Source organism: Camelus ferus, chromosome 2 (assembly GCF_009834535.1).
Source record: "Camelus ferus isolate YT-003-E chromosome 2, BCGSAC_Cfer_1.0, whole genome shotgun sequence".
NCBI classification, from domain to species: domain Eukaryota; kingdom Metazoa; phylum Chordata; class Mammalia; order Artiodactyla; family Camelidae; genus Camelus; species Camelus ferus.
This window is the reverse complement of record NC_045697.1, coordinates 65,430,594-65,441,984: the sequence shown is the minus strand read 5'-3', so window position 1 is coordinate 65,441,984 and position 11,391 is coordinate 65,430,594. Positions and strand designations below refer to the sequence as shown.

Genomic DNA, 11,391 nt, shown 5'->3' with positions numbered 1-11,391 from the left:
ATTCCATATCCAAATTAAGACAAATTCTTAAGATAATTACCAATTATGAAAATAATATGATCTTGAAAATCATCACAGATGAAAGCTGTTTCAACAATTGTTTTTTTCATTTGAAATAAGTAATGGTAAACAAATGATACATACCTAACATACTGTTTCCTTAGCATGGAAAACATACTTAAAAAATTGATCAACTGTTTTTTGCCATATTTGCAATATATGAATAAATATGTCTAATATAGATAACTTTATGCATTTATAAACTGAGAAATAGTTAAAAAGAAAGATAAAACTGGATATTAATCTATGCCCTAGTAGTGATGCAGATTTAATTAATCTGGTAAATTACTTAAAATTATTTTTTTAAAGAATCAATAGTTTAGTAATTTGCACACAAAAATTGAAAAGTGTGAATTCCATGGGGAAAGCAATGTAGTTCCCAGAGATGAATATGTTTTCAAGGACAGAATTTATAAAACTAGAAGGATGAGGGCAACAACCCCAAGCAGAGGTATAACAAACAAAGTTGGATACTCTAAATTCAGAATGAAGACGGAAAATTTGTGATTAGAGTGTGACAGGGAGAACGTTAACATGAGTATTTGCAGCTTGTTCCATTCGCTGCCTGCTTAACCTATACCTAGGATTCGGGGCCCTTTAGCCTCCAATTAATTAACAACCAGGGTAGATAACTGAAAACACTCATTAATATTAGAAGGGGCCAAATGTTTCTGAAGGAAGAGAAGATGCAAATGTGTTTGGGTTGAGGAGACAACAGGCATCAGTAATTGGTTTTAAGAGGGAAACACAGATGGGGAAGAAAGGGAACCGTGAAAGTGAAAAAAGAGGAAGTATATTCAGGGAGAAAAAGAGATAGCAACTGAGCTCGAATAAGTGGGGCTTTGGGGAAAGTAAAAGCATGAACAGAACTTTAAAGAAGTTTTGCTGAATGTTGTGACTCAAAATTTGTCGGCTACACCCTTATCTCCACACCTTCAGAAAGTAAGTGAAGGCTTTAATTGCTTAGAAAAATTTTTAGATGCCATGTCTTTGAGAAAAGGTTCATCCTGAGAGTTACAAGTAATTTAACTCAAAATAATTGACACTGAAATAGTTAAACTACTTCAAATAAAATGAAAGAGCCAAACCAGTAAACAGAAAAGACCTGGATATGGAAAAGCAACCCTACTGGCTAATGAAATATGGAATGTTGTTCAAAGTTCTTACTGATATTTCAGGGAAAGAGAAATTAAAACAAATGAGATGCCAGTTTACAATCATATTATCTTTTTTTTTTTTTAAACAATACCAAGAGTTGGTTACAATGAGGCAACACGGGAACCACTGCTATTGGAAGTGTTAATTGGTACAAACACTTTGGAGAGCAATTTGGCAACACTTAGTAGATCTGAATATGCCCATAAATTACTGTCAGCAGCTCCACTTGTAAGTCTCTATTCTAGATAAAATCCCACACATATGTCTGAGGAGACATATATTGTGATGTTCATTGAAGTATTACTTGCTTTAGTAGAAAAGAAAAACAACCTAATTAGTCTTCTGCAGGATCTAATTAACATAAAGCTGTGATGTATGCTGCTTATTCATCCAAGGGAATGTTATATGACAGTGTAAATGAATGAAATAGAGCTACATACATTAAAATGAATGTCTTAAATATATAATGTTGAGGCCAAAAAAAAAAAAACCCTTAAAAACATAGAATATTATTGCCATAAATTCTTAAAATAATATAATGGCATAATTTTGGGTATACAAAATGGAATAAAAGTTCAAAAAACTGCATATAAATAAAATACATCAAATTCCTCTACAATGAAAGATGAGGAGAAGGAAAAGAGACAAGTGGACTTCCACATATCTGCAATTTTATTTTCATTTAAAGTAAATATCACAAATGTTAATATCTGTGTAATCTTGGTAGCAAATATATGAATGTGTGCTATATTTTTCTATTTTATATATATATATATATGTTTGAAATATTTTAGAATAAAAAATAGCTTTGATGATAAAGGTCAGAGGAAAAGAAGAAGCAAAACATATGTCTCTGATTTTTAAAAGCTTAATGCTCAAGGATTACCCTTCAGAAATCTTCAGACTGGTTTATACTCTGTTGGAGGTGGGCACAAGCTTTTCTTGTTGTTACTATTGTTGTCATTGTTGCTCTATGGCATTTTTATGCTAGATTTTCATTGCCTATCCTCAATAACTATGCCTATGACAATATAAAATATGATGGATTGTAAAATCATCAAATGACAGAATATTCCAATTTTACAGAGATAACCTGGCTCCTTTAATTGATTAGTGTGTAACTGAGGGTGCCTAGACAGGTGTGTGGTTCATTCCTTCCACCCCACACCCAAGTTACTACCTCTCACCTCAACATGGGGGTAAATCCATCTTCCTGCTATTAGAAGATTCACATTGCTACTGAGATGCCTAAGGTGTCAGAGCGACTCCTTTCCACTGAGGTATGTGACCCTGCACTAGATTTTTAAACTATAGCGATTGCTAATAATGCATTCTTTAGAAATTGCTGCATGATGTGGTTATATTTACTGAATGACATAAATTATACATATTGTTTGCAAATGTGAATAATTGATATCCTAGATGAAAACGATCAGAAGTATTTTGTAGTCTTCAATTAAATCAGTACATGGCTACATTAGAAAACATAACATGACTGACTATTTACAAAAACCAGCAATTAAAGGCCAGAAGTTAAGAACAGGTCAAGATTCTGGCCGACACTACACTGCCTACGTAAAGGGCAAGCCCATTCATCCTAAGACCTAATACTATTAGTGGTAGGATTAGAATTAAGTCCCTTAAAACCCCAGAGTCTCTACCTTTAATAGATGTTTATGTGTGTCAAATGGGGAGAACTAATAACGTGTCATAAGTTTATGGTATTTTATGGCCAGTTTAGTGGTTCACATAAATTGCCCTGGAGATCTAATCATATCATTTAGAGAGCAGATGCCACATAAGGAGTGCAACCGTTTTTCTCATAACAAGTCTTCAGTGAACCTGACTTACTGTCACAGGGCTTCATCTCTGGGAGGTCTGGCATTCGGTTTCAAAACCATTCAGACTCCTAATGCTGCCCACAAGGGCGCTAATGATGGTGATGATTTTCCAGTGTGGGTACTTGTCACGAGTGAACTAGACTGAGACCATTCCATATTTCATATTAGTCCTAGAACAGCTGTTGATGTTAGCAGTGTTAATCACAACCAACTTGGGCTGGATTCAAAGTGACCTAGAAGAGCTACATTCTACATCCTGTTATCAATTCCCTGAAGCAAAGACATTACGTGCTAACATGTCCACATCAATGGAATGCATGTCCTCTGATTACCCCTTATGTGTACAGACTTTTGGCAGAGTCTATGACTAACAGCAGGGCTGCATCTAAAGTTCCAGTTAATGTTGTCTGGGCATGGCACTTCCAAACAGAAAAAGATACATTTTGCCCTACAAGAGATGGTGCCATTATTATTATAATCACTAGATTAGTGAGGTCCTATTTGTATAAGACTTAACTGTCTGTAGAAAACTGAAAAGAAGATGACATTGTATTGGCTTATATGTAAAATTTTCAGATTGGGAGAAGTCAAATGTAAAAGTTCAATAACATTAATTAGAAATGTTTCTTTACAAGTATTTCCTATTTTCAAGGTTCATGTAAGATAAATCCAAAAGATAATGCATAATGGAAATATACTTTTCTATGCACTTACAGCCACACATAAAAAATTGGTTTTCTTTTCTCATCCTGTTGGGTATCTGATGTACAGTCTTCACAGAGGACAGCATTAGTGGTATGAGAAGCATGCCCATATCATAGGGATTAATCAATTTATGCTTCAATTCCCAGAAGAGGAGGATTAGAAAAAAGATTCTGAATTTGACACCGTATGTTTTATATATATATATAAAATTTTTTATATTATATACATATTTTAAGTATGTGGCAGGGAGCTACTGTTCTGTAGGAGAGAGCTACACTAAAAGGTCTGTGCCACTCTGACATTACGTTAGAGTGCTGTACAGGACCACTAAATAAGAAATTCTCTAGAACTTTCTAATCAAAGTGTAGTCTGTAAACCAGCAGCATCAGCATCACTTGGCAGAATTTCAAACTCCATTCTACACCTTCTAAATCAGAATGTGCATTTTACAAGATCCTGGAACAGTTCATCTGCACATTAAAGTTTAAAAAGCACTACTCTAGAATAAGTTATAGAAAATTTCAGAAGACTTCCCAGAAAGTTGTTCATTCCCTAGAAAAAAAGATGGATGAGAGTCCTACCTGAAATTTGTGTCAGAAACCCAGATGCTAACAGCAAACAGATCATCATTGTTATCATCAAATACGTGGTGACTGAATTGTCTAATCTTCAGGAACAAAGCATCTTTTATCAACAACAGTTTTGTTGCAGCCATTTCTATTACATTTAGTTCTGACTGGTGGTGATAGCAGCACATCAAATGCGATTGTTTGAGGCAAAGACTTATGAAGAGTGTGTGATTAATTCCCTGTGGAGAAGAAAAGGCCTTAGGAAGAAAAGGTTTCTCATTAGAGGAGTTCCAGTCCTAGACCCTGGGTCCAAGAAAACAAGAAAGCTATAATCGGCTTGACCAAGAAGCCGTTTTCAAAGGATGGTCTGGACAGAATCTACACTCTAGAACGTACAGTCCTGTGCCTCTTCACTAGTGTATGTCTCCTAATGTGTTTTCTAACATTGTGATATTTCATTGGAATGTCTTCAATTAATATGACATTAAAATGAATTTCCTCATGAACTTGTAGATATTATACTCTTGTAGATACTATAAGGAATATATATAAATCTCTATTTCTGCCTAAATTTCCTTTCCTTTATTTTTTTTGTTGTTGTTAATGGAGGTACTGGGGATTGAACCCAGCACCTCATGCATCCTAAGCATGCACTCACCACTGAGCTATACTCCCCTCCCTGCCTTAATTTTAATATCCTGAATTATAGCAAAACATATGATATACACTAGACTCCTTTGACTGTAAGTTACTGAAAGCAAACTTGAAATTCCTTAGGATAAAGAAAAGCAATTTATTGACTGAGAGAATATAAGAAAGGGCTTAAAAAACTTGTGCACAAGTTTGCCAGGATTCAGCTAGGACTTAAAATCAATTGGAAATAGGAACTCAAATATTTCCAGGACTCTCTTTGGCTATTAAATTGTTTTGTCTTTGAGCGAGATTTATTGCCTTTCATTACCTAAAACAAATTTTGTCTCTGGGTTCAGAAGCAAGACAGCTGATTCCTCTCAAATCCTACTTCTTTAGTTACTTTCATTAAAGTGGGGTTACAAAATAACTCCTATCTACTGAATATATACACTAGTAACTTTAAAAATAGATATCATATAGAAAATCAGCTGGACAGATAAATATTACCTTTGGAAAATACTGCAAACTATGGCTTTAAATGTCATGATTGACTTAAAAGTATTTGGAAAAACAGACAATATTATTACTACTTCCAATTTCAATTTGCGTTAGATTATTCTGCAAGGAAAGTGTGTGTGTGTGTGTATATATATATATATATATATATGAACAAAAACTACAGACCATTCAAATATGTATTATTAGGAGAAAGACTAAATAATTAATGTAAACACTATAGGATACTATGCAGTCATAGAAAGAGTAAGTAGAATGTAAATGCTATAAAGGCACAGAGTAAGCACTTCAAGACGTTTACTGAATGAATGGATGAGGTCTGTAAGTGCTATTTGGAAATAAAAGATGGTATTTCACTGAGTACAAAATCACTCTATATAGAATGATTCCATTTTTACTTTAAAAACTATATATAATAAAGAATAAAGTAGTATGTAATGTTAATTAAGCACTTAATATATTTAGGCACTGTGCTGTGCTCTTTGTAATTATTACCTGATTGCTAACTGAATTCTCTTAACGACCTTGTGAAGTAGGTTTTAAGTACTCCTTGTGATTGTAGGTATAACTGTTATCCCTACTTAGAGCAAGTAATTGATGGAGCCTACCAGTCTGACTCTACTTAACTCCTAAATACACGTGTATATTCACACATCCATCTACCTACTCTTCAAATGTTCACTGACCAGCAACTATCCCTAGAAACTCTTCTGGGCTCCAGGGCTGTGCTGACCGATGTCCTATACATGCAGACCTTACATTCTGGTAGAAAAAACAGACAATATGCATAATAAATAAGTACAAGATATACAATCTTCCATGTGATCAATGCTACTAAAACAAACAAAAACAAACAGAACAGAACTAGGTTAGGGGATCAGGAGTGTCACAGTTAAAACTGCTATTTTAAATAGGGTGTCCCCGGTAGACCTCACCAAGAATGTCACAGCTGACCAGATGCCTGAAATAGGTCAAGGAATGGGCCACCGGTGTATCTGGAAGAGCTTTCCAAGGAGAGGGAATAGCCACTGCAATTCTTTTGTGATTGCATCAATTTTCTCAGTGAAACAGGACGCCAGACGTCTGCCTGGCACATTAAAGGAATGCAGTGTCTCCGTGGTCTCTGGGATGAAGCGGCTAAGGCAGGAAAGTAGGATGTAACCTTGGAGAGGTAAGGAGGGGAAATGGGGGGGGGGGTTGGGAGTGGGTCCCAAAGGGCACTGAGGCTGTTGTGTGAAGTAAGCTTTTACTCTTGATGAAATGCGAAGATTCTGGAGAGTTTTGAGAGGAGAAGATACATGATTTGACGTACTTTTTAAACGGATTTTTCTGGCTAGTTGTACTGAAAGACAGAAAAGCTGGGAGGCAGCTATAAGAATGTGCTTCTCACATATCTGACTTCAGGGAGCAAAGCTGACCAATGGTCCAGCAGCGTGCTCTGAAATCTATCACCACATGTGTTAGGGCCACGTATCCCACAGGCATCTACCAGCCAATGACTCAGGGTAGAGGAAGAAATCTTGGAGATTTGAGAAGAGAAGATATGAAACAGACTTCTAAGAGAGAGGCCTATATAGAGTGAATGGCCTTCGCAGAGGTGTGCGTGTGATGGGTTGCACACAGACGCGTATAAACAGACTATGAAAGACAAAGCCCAGAGCGTTAACCGTGGCATTCCCTGGACAGTGATGCTGAAGAGTGGGGGAGCCGAGATAGGATTTTTTGTTTGTATTTTATAAATTGTCACTTTTCTTGATTTTTATAATAAGTTGTCATTATTTTTTCATAATGAATATATTTTAAAATAGTAAAACAGAATAGAATATGTCAGTGAAGAAACAAAAAATATTTTTTCAATATGTGTATGAATCAACTAAAGCTATAATCCATGGAGAAATGCTTTCTGTAATCTAAAATACCAAGGCATCTCTCTTGGTAATCGTCCAGGTGAAAGGATGGATAGGTCTGAGGCAGACGTGGAATCTCTGACGTTCTCATATCTGGAGTGTTATGGGTCTTCTCTCTGCGGAGTTTGATTTCAGAACTAGGAGAAATGGGGTTTGTAAACATTCTCTTAAACAGAATCAGGAGAGCTGCTAGTGTACATTTTTTAGAATGGCGTGGAAAGCCTGGGCCTAAAGGCATAGTGATGTAGCCAGTGTTTGGCTCTTTTCTAATCCCTAGGAGCATCTACCCTTGTGAAGACAGAGGCAGTTGTGTTCTGTAGGGGACCTAGGTACCCAGAGAAAATCTCGCCAACATTACTGCAGCAGAGTCAGCTCTAAGTAGTGACCCAATTTCTGTTAAGTTCTGTGTCCTTGAGTAAATATGTAACAGTTGTACCTATGTGGTCTCCTGAAATTCTTTAACTCTCTTAAAATTTTTCATTTGTACTGTGACTGTTGCAGAGACATTCGGGGAGTTATTCACAAATTTTCCATTCTTTGACATTCAGTAGGTAATAGAGTCATCTCATTAATTTCCGAATGGCTATTTAATACTGCCTTCCAAATGTTTAATTAGGATCTTGATAAATTGCTATTAGTTTTCTTTTATGATAGCTTGACATCCATGTATTCATAACATGACTCAGAGCATGAATCAAAAAAAAAGAATCTTAGACATGTCATTATAAAAAGCATATCCGAAACAAAGAGACATCCTTCAAAACTAGGTAATGCCAGCATGCAATCAAGGGAACACTTTCATGTTGTATACTAAGGTTGTTTACAGATATATATGCAATATATTAAATATATAAATACATTTTCTCTAGTTGTTATTTATGTCAGTGTCACCTATTACCACTTTTCTTGATGAATCCAATGAATTATTCTGAGACCTTACCTTATTTGACTCTTCTGTAGTTGTTAAGACTCCTGACTACGTGAAACTCCTGTTGCTTCTGGCTTCAATCAACTCATAATTCCTTGGTTCTCCTCCTAAACCTCTAACTACTGCTTCATATTCCCTTTAATGGAATTTTCCCCAAATTTTTAATTAGTTCCTTCACTCATTAGATCTGTTAAATTGATTAAACATCTATGGGAGAAATGACACTAGGTACTCAGACTACAGCAAAGAAAAGAAATGGTCCTATCTTTAGGGAATGTATAATAAAGTAAATGTTGATCTTCTCCAGGGTTCTATCCTAGCCACACTATCCCTGGATGATTTCATCTGGCCCAGTGAATGATTCATGAATCCATATCTTCCAATCTGTAAATCTAACCCAAGTGCTCCTCCTGCCATATCATTATTCCCTCATAACACACTGGTCCTGAGCAGCTTACTTGAGTAGACTCTGTCTGACTTCCCATCCATTCATTCAACATGTATATGTGCATCATTTACTCTTAGCCTATAATGGTGAACAAAATGAGACAAAGACCTTGCACTCCTGCTAGCTGAAATAAGTATGAAGATGTAGGCAATGGAAAAGTAAACAAATGTGTAATAGCTTTAGGTTGTGAAAAATGCCAAAAAGAAATCATAGGTATAAGATATTAGAGAATTGTGGAAGGGTGGTTATTTTAGATGGTATCGTAAAGAAGACATCTAAGAGATGGCATTTACTTAAGACTAGTATGAAGTACTGGGTGGGAAAACCAAAGGACTGAGTAAAGAATGTTTCAGATGAAAAAGGCTTTCTTTTTCACACAACAGAAAGAAAGTCAGTGCAGCTAGAATGGAATGTGCAGACTGGAAAGTTACAGGATATAGCACAGAGCAAATTCACAGAAATAAACAGGGGTCATGTTATATAAGGAGTTTGAATTTCATTCTAAATAACAGGAAAAGACATTGGAAGTTTTAGCCTAGAGTTAATGTGATTTAAAGAGACAGCGTAAAAGAAAAACTATTTAGCATTCTTCAGTCACCTACTTAGATTTTTATTTACTTATTATTGAAGCACAGGTAAGAGATGATGGTGGTTTACACTTGATATAATAGCAGGGGAGTCTTGAAAAGTGGTTATACTTAGGACAGAACTGACAGGACTTGATCATGCATTGGAAACTGGAGATCATGGAAAGAGAAGGATCAAGACAATTTCTTGTTTTTTCCATGAGTAACTGGATGAATTGCTGTATTGTTTACTGAGGTGAAGTGAGGGGGAAAATGGATTTGAGGGTGAGTTGGGAGAATAAGATTTATGTTTTGGATCTTCTATGTTTGAGATGTCTTTTAGACTTCCAGAGAGAAATATCATGTAGGCAGTTGGATAAATGAATCTGGAACCAAAGGGAAAAATCTAACCTAAATATATTAATTTGGAAGTCACCAGCATATAGGTGACATTTAAAAGATAGTATTGGATAAGACCATAGAGAAAAAGAATATAAATATGGAAGAGAAGAGGCCTGAAGACTGATTCCTAGGGGGTTCCAACATATAGAGGCTGGGAAGGAGAGTAGAACCAGCAAAGGAGACTAAGAAGGGATTAAAGGGATTAAAAAAATTTAAAGGATAAAAAAAAAAAAAAAAAAAAAACCCGCCTAGGTCATATTTCTATATTTAGCAAGCAGATGTTACAGAAACTCCTTCCATCTATTGTAAGTAAAACTATCAGACAAACTATTTTAAAATCTTTTCAATACATAGTTGAGCTTGCAGAAACATAAAGGAATTTCAAGAAATCTGTATTTGATTAAAAAAAAAGGTCAAATTCACAAGGATAAATGAATGCTAAAGCAGTGTCAACCTTACAGATTTAAGTGCTCAGAAAAGGACGTAGATCAAAAGCATGAAAGCGGCACGAAGTGCAATACCAATGGTAGGTGAAATACAAAAGCCACATCTCATTCTAAAGAAGGTCATAGTGGGGACACATGCCTGGCTCTGCCTTAACTCACACAGAAAGAAAAACAAACCAAAAAAGTGATAAATAATTGGACTGGCTCTTGCAACTTTCAGTATATCTCTTTCTATCAGAAAGATTGGAAAATGCAAAATCTTCGTTTTTCGACCCCCTTGCAACCATCATCAAAGTGTTAATCCGTACAAAGTCTGGAAGGCAGAAATGAAGCTGGGGCCTCTACCGGTGGCAGACACAGCTATCACACAAATTCCAGGAGACACAGTATTTGAAGCAGCTAAAGCCCATGTTTAAATGTCTAGGAACAAGCTTCTTGGGAATAAAGCAGTGTGGCAGCACAGTGGTGGTGACAGTAACAACAATGTCCAGGGCCTCTATATTATGTTATATATTATTATGATGCTGTAACTTAAAAATCTAAAGTCGAGGCATGTCCCTTGATTCTGACTTCTCTGGCTTTTCCAGGATTTTTTTTTAAAGCATTTAATTCCATTTAGTATATTCTTTTCTGCTTGAAACACATAGCGTATGTCTTGTTTCTGCCACTAAATCCTGGCTATTAAAAATCCCCCTTAGAAATTCCTATCTATAAATCTTCATTCCCTCTGTCTGGAGCTGGACTTCACAATAACTCTGCATTCAAAAAAACCAAACCAAAACTGTTTAAAGGTTTCCCTGTTGATAGTGGGCCCCTCAGGTGACTAATAGAAGCAAACAAAATTTCTCTCTCTAGGAATTCACTTAACTTCAGGCCTCAAATAAATCTACCAAAATGTTCAAAGAGCACATAATAAAAATCTCTAAACAAGGAAATAAATGATTATGAGTGAGAGCCAGCAAAAACAAAAGTAAACAAAAGATTACATTATCAAATGCTAATATTGGTCTCAGCAAGAACTGACCATATAAATGAGCATAGTTAATATTTTTAAAGAAAGAAATGAGGAAATTGAAGTATGACTAAAGAATACTATCAAAATTTATCGGCAGATGTGAAACAACAAAAAACCCCACAGAATTTCTGAAATTTAAAATTAATAATTAGAAAATATAGTTTATATAGAGCAATACATAGAATAGAAAATTAATC

The 11,391-nt window shown here is 35.5% G+C and overlaps 1 protein-coding gene and 1 non-coding gene across 4 annotated transcripts in view; both read right to left on the bottom strand.

The window, feature by feature from the left end:
- The window catches only part of GRID2 (glutamate ionotropic receptor delta type subunit 2), a 1,267,610-nt gene that overhangs the window by 377,514 nt on the left and 878,705 nt on the right, over window positions 1-11,391 (bottom strand). The window lies entirely within an intron of this gene.
- TRNAP-AGG lies at window positions 4,938-5,008 on the bottom strand. The gene has a single exon. It is a non-coding gene; the product is annotated as a tRNA-Pro (tRNA).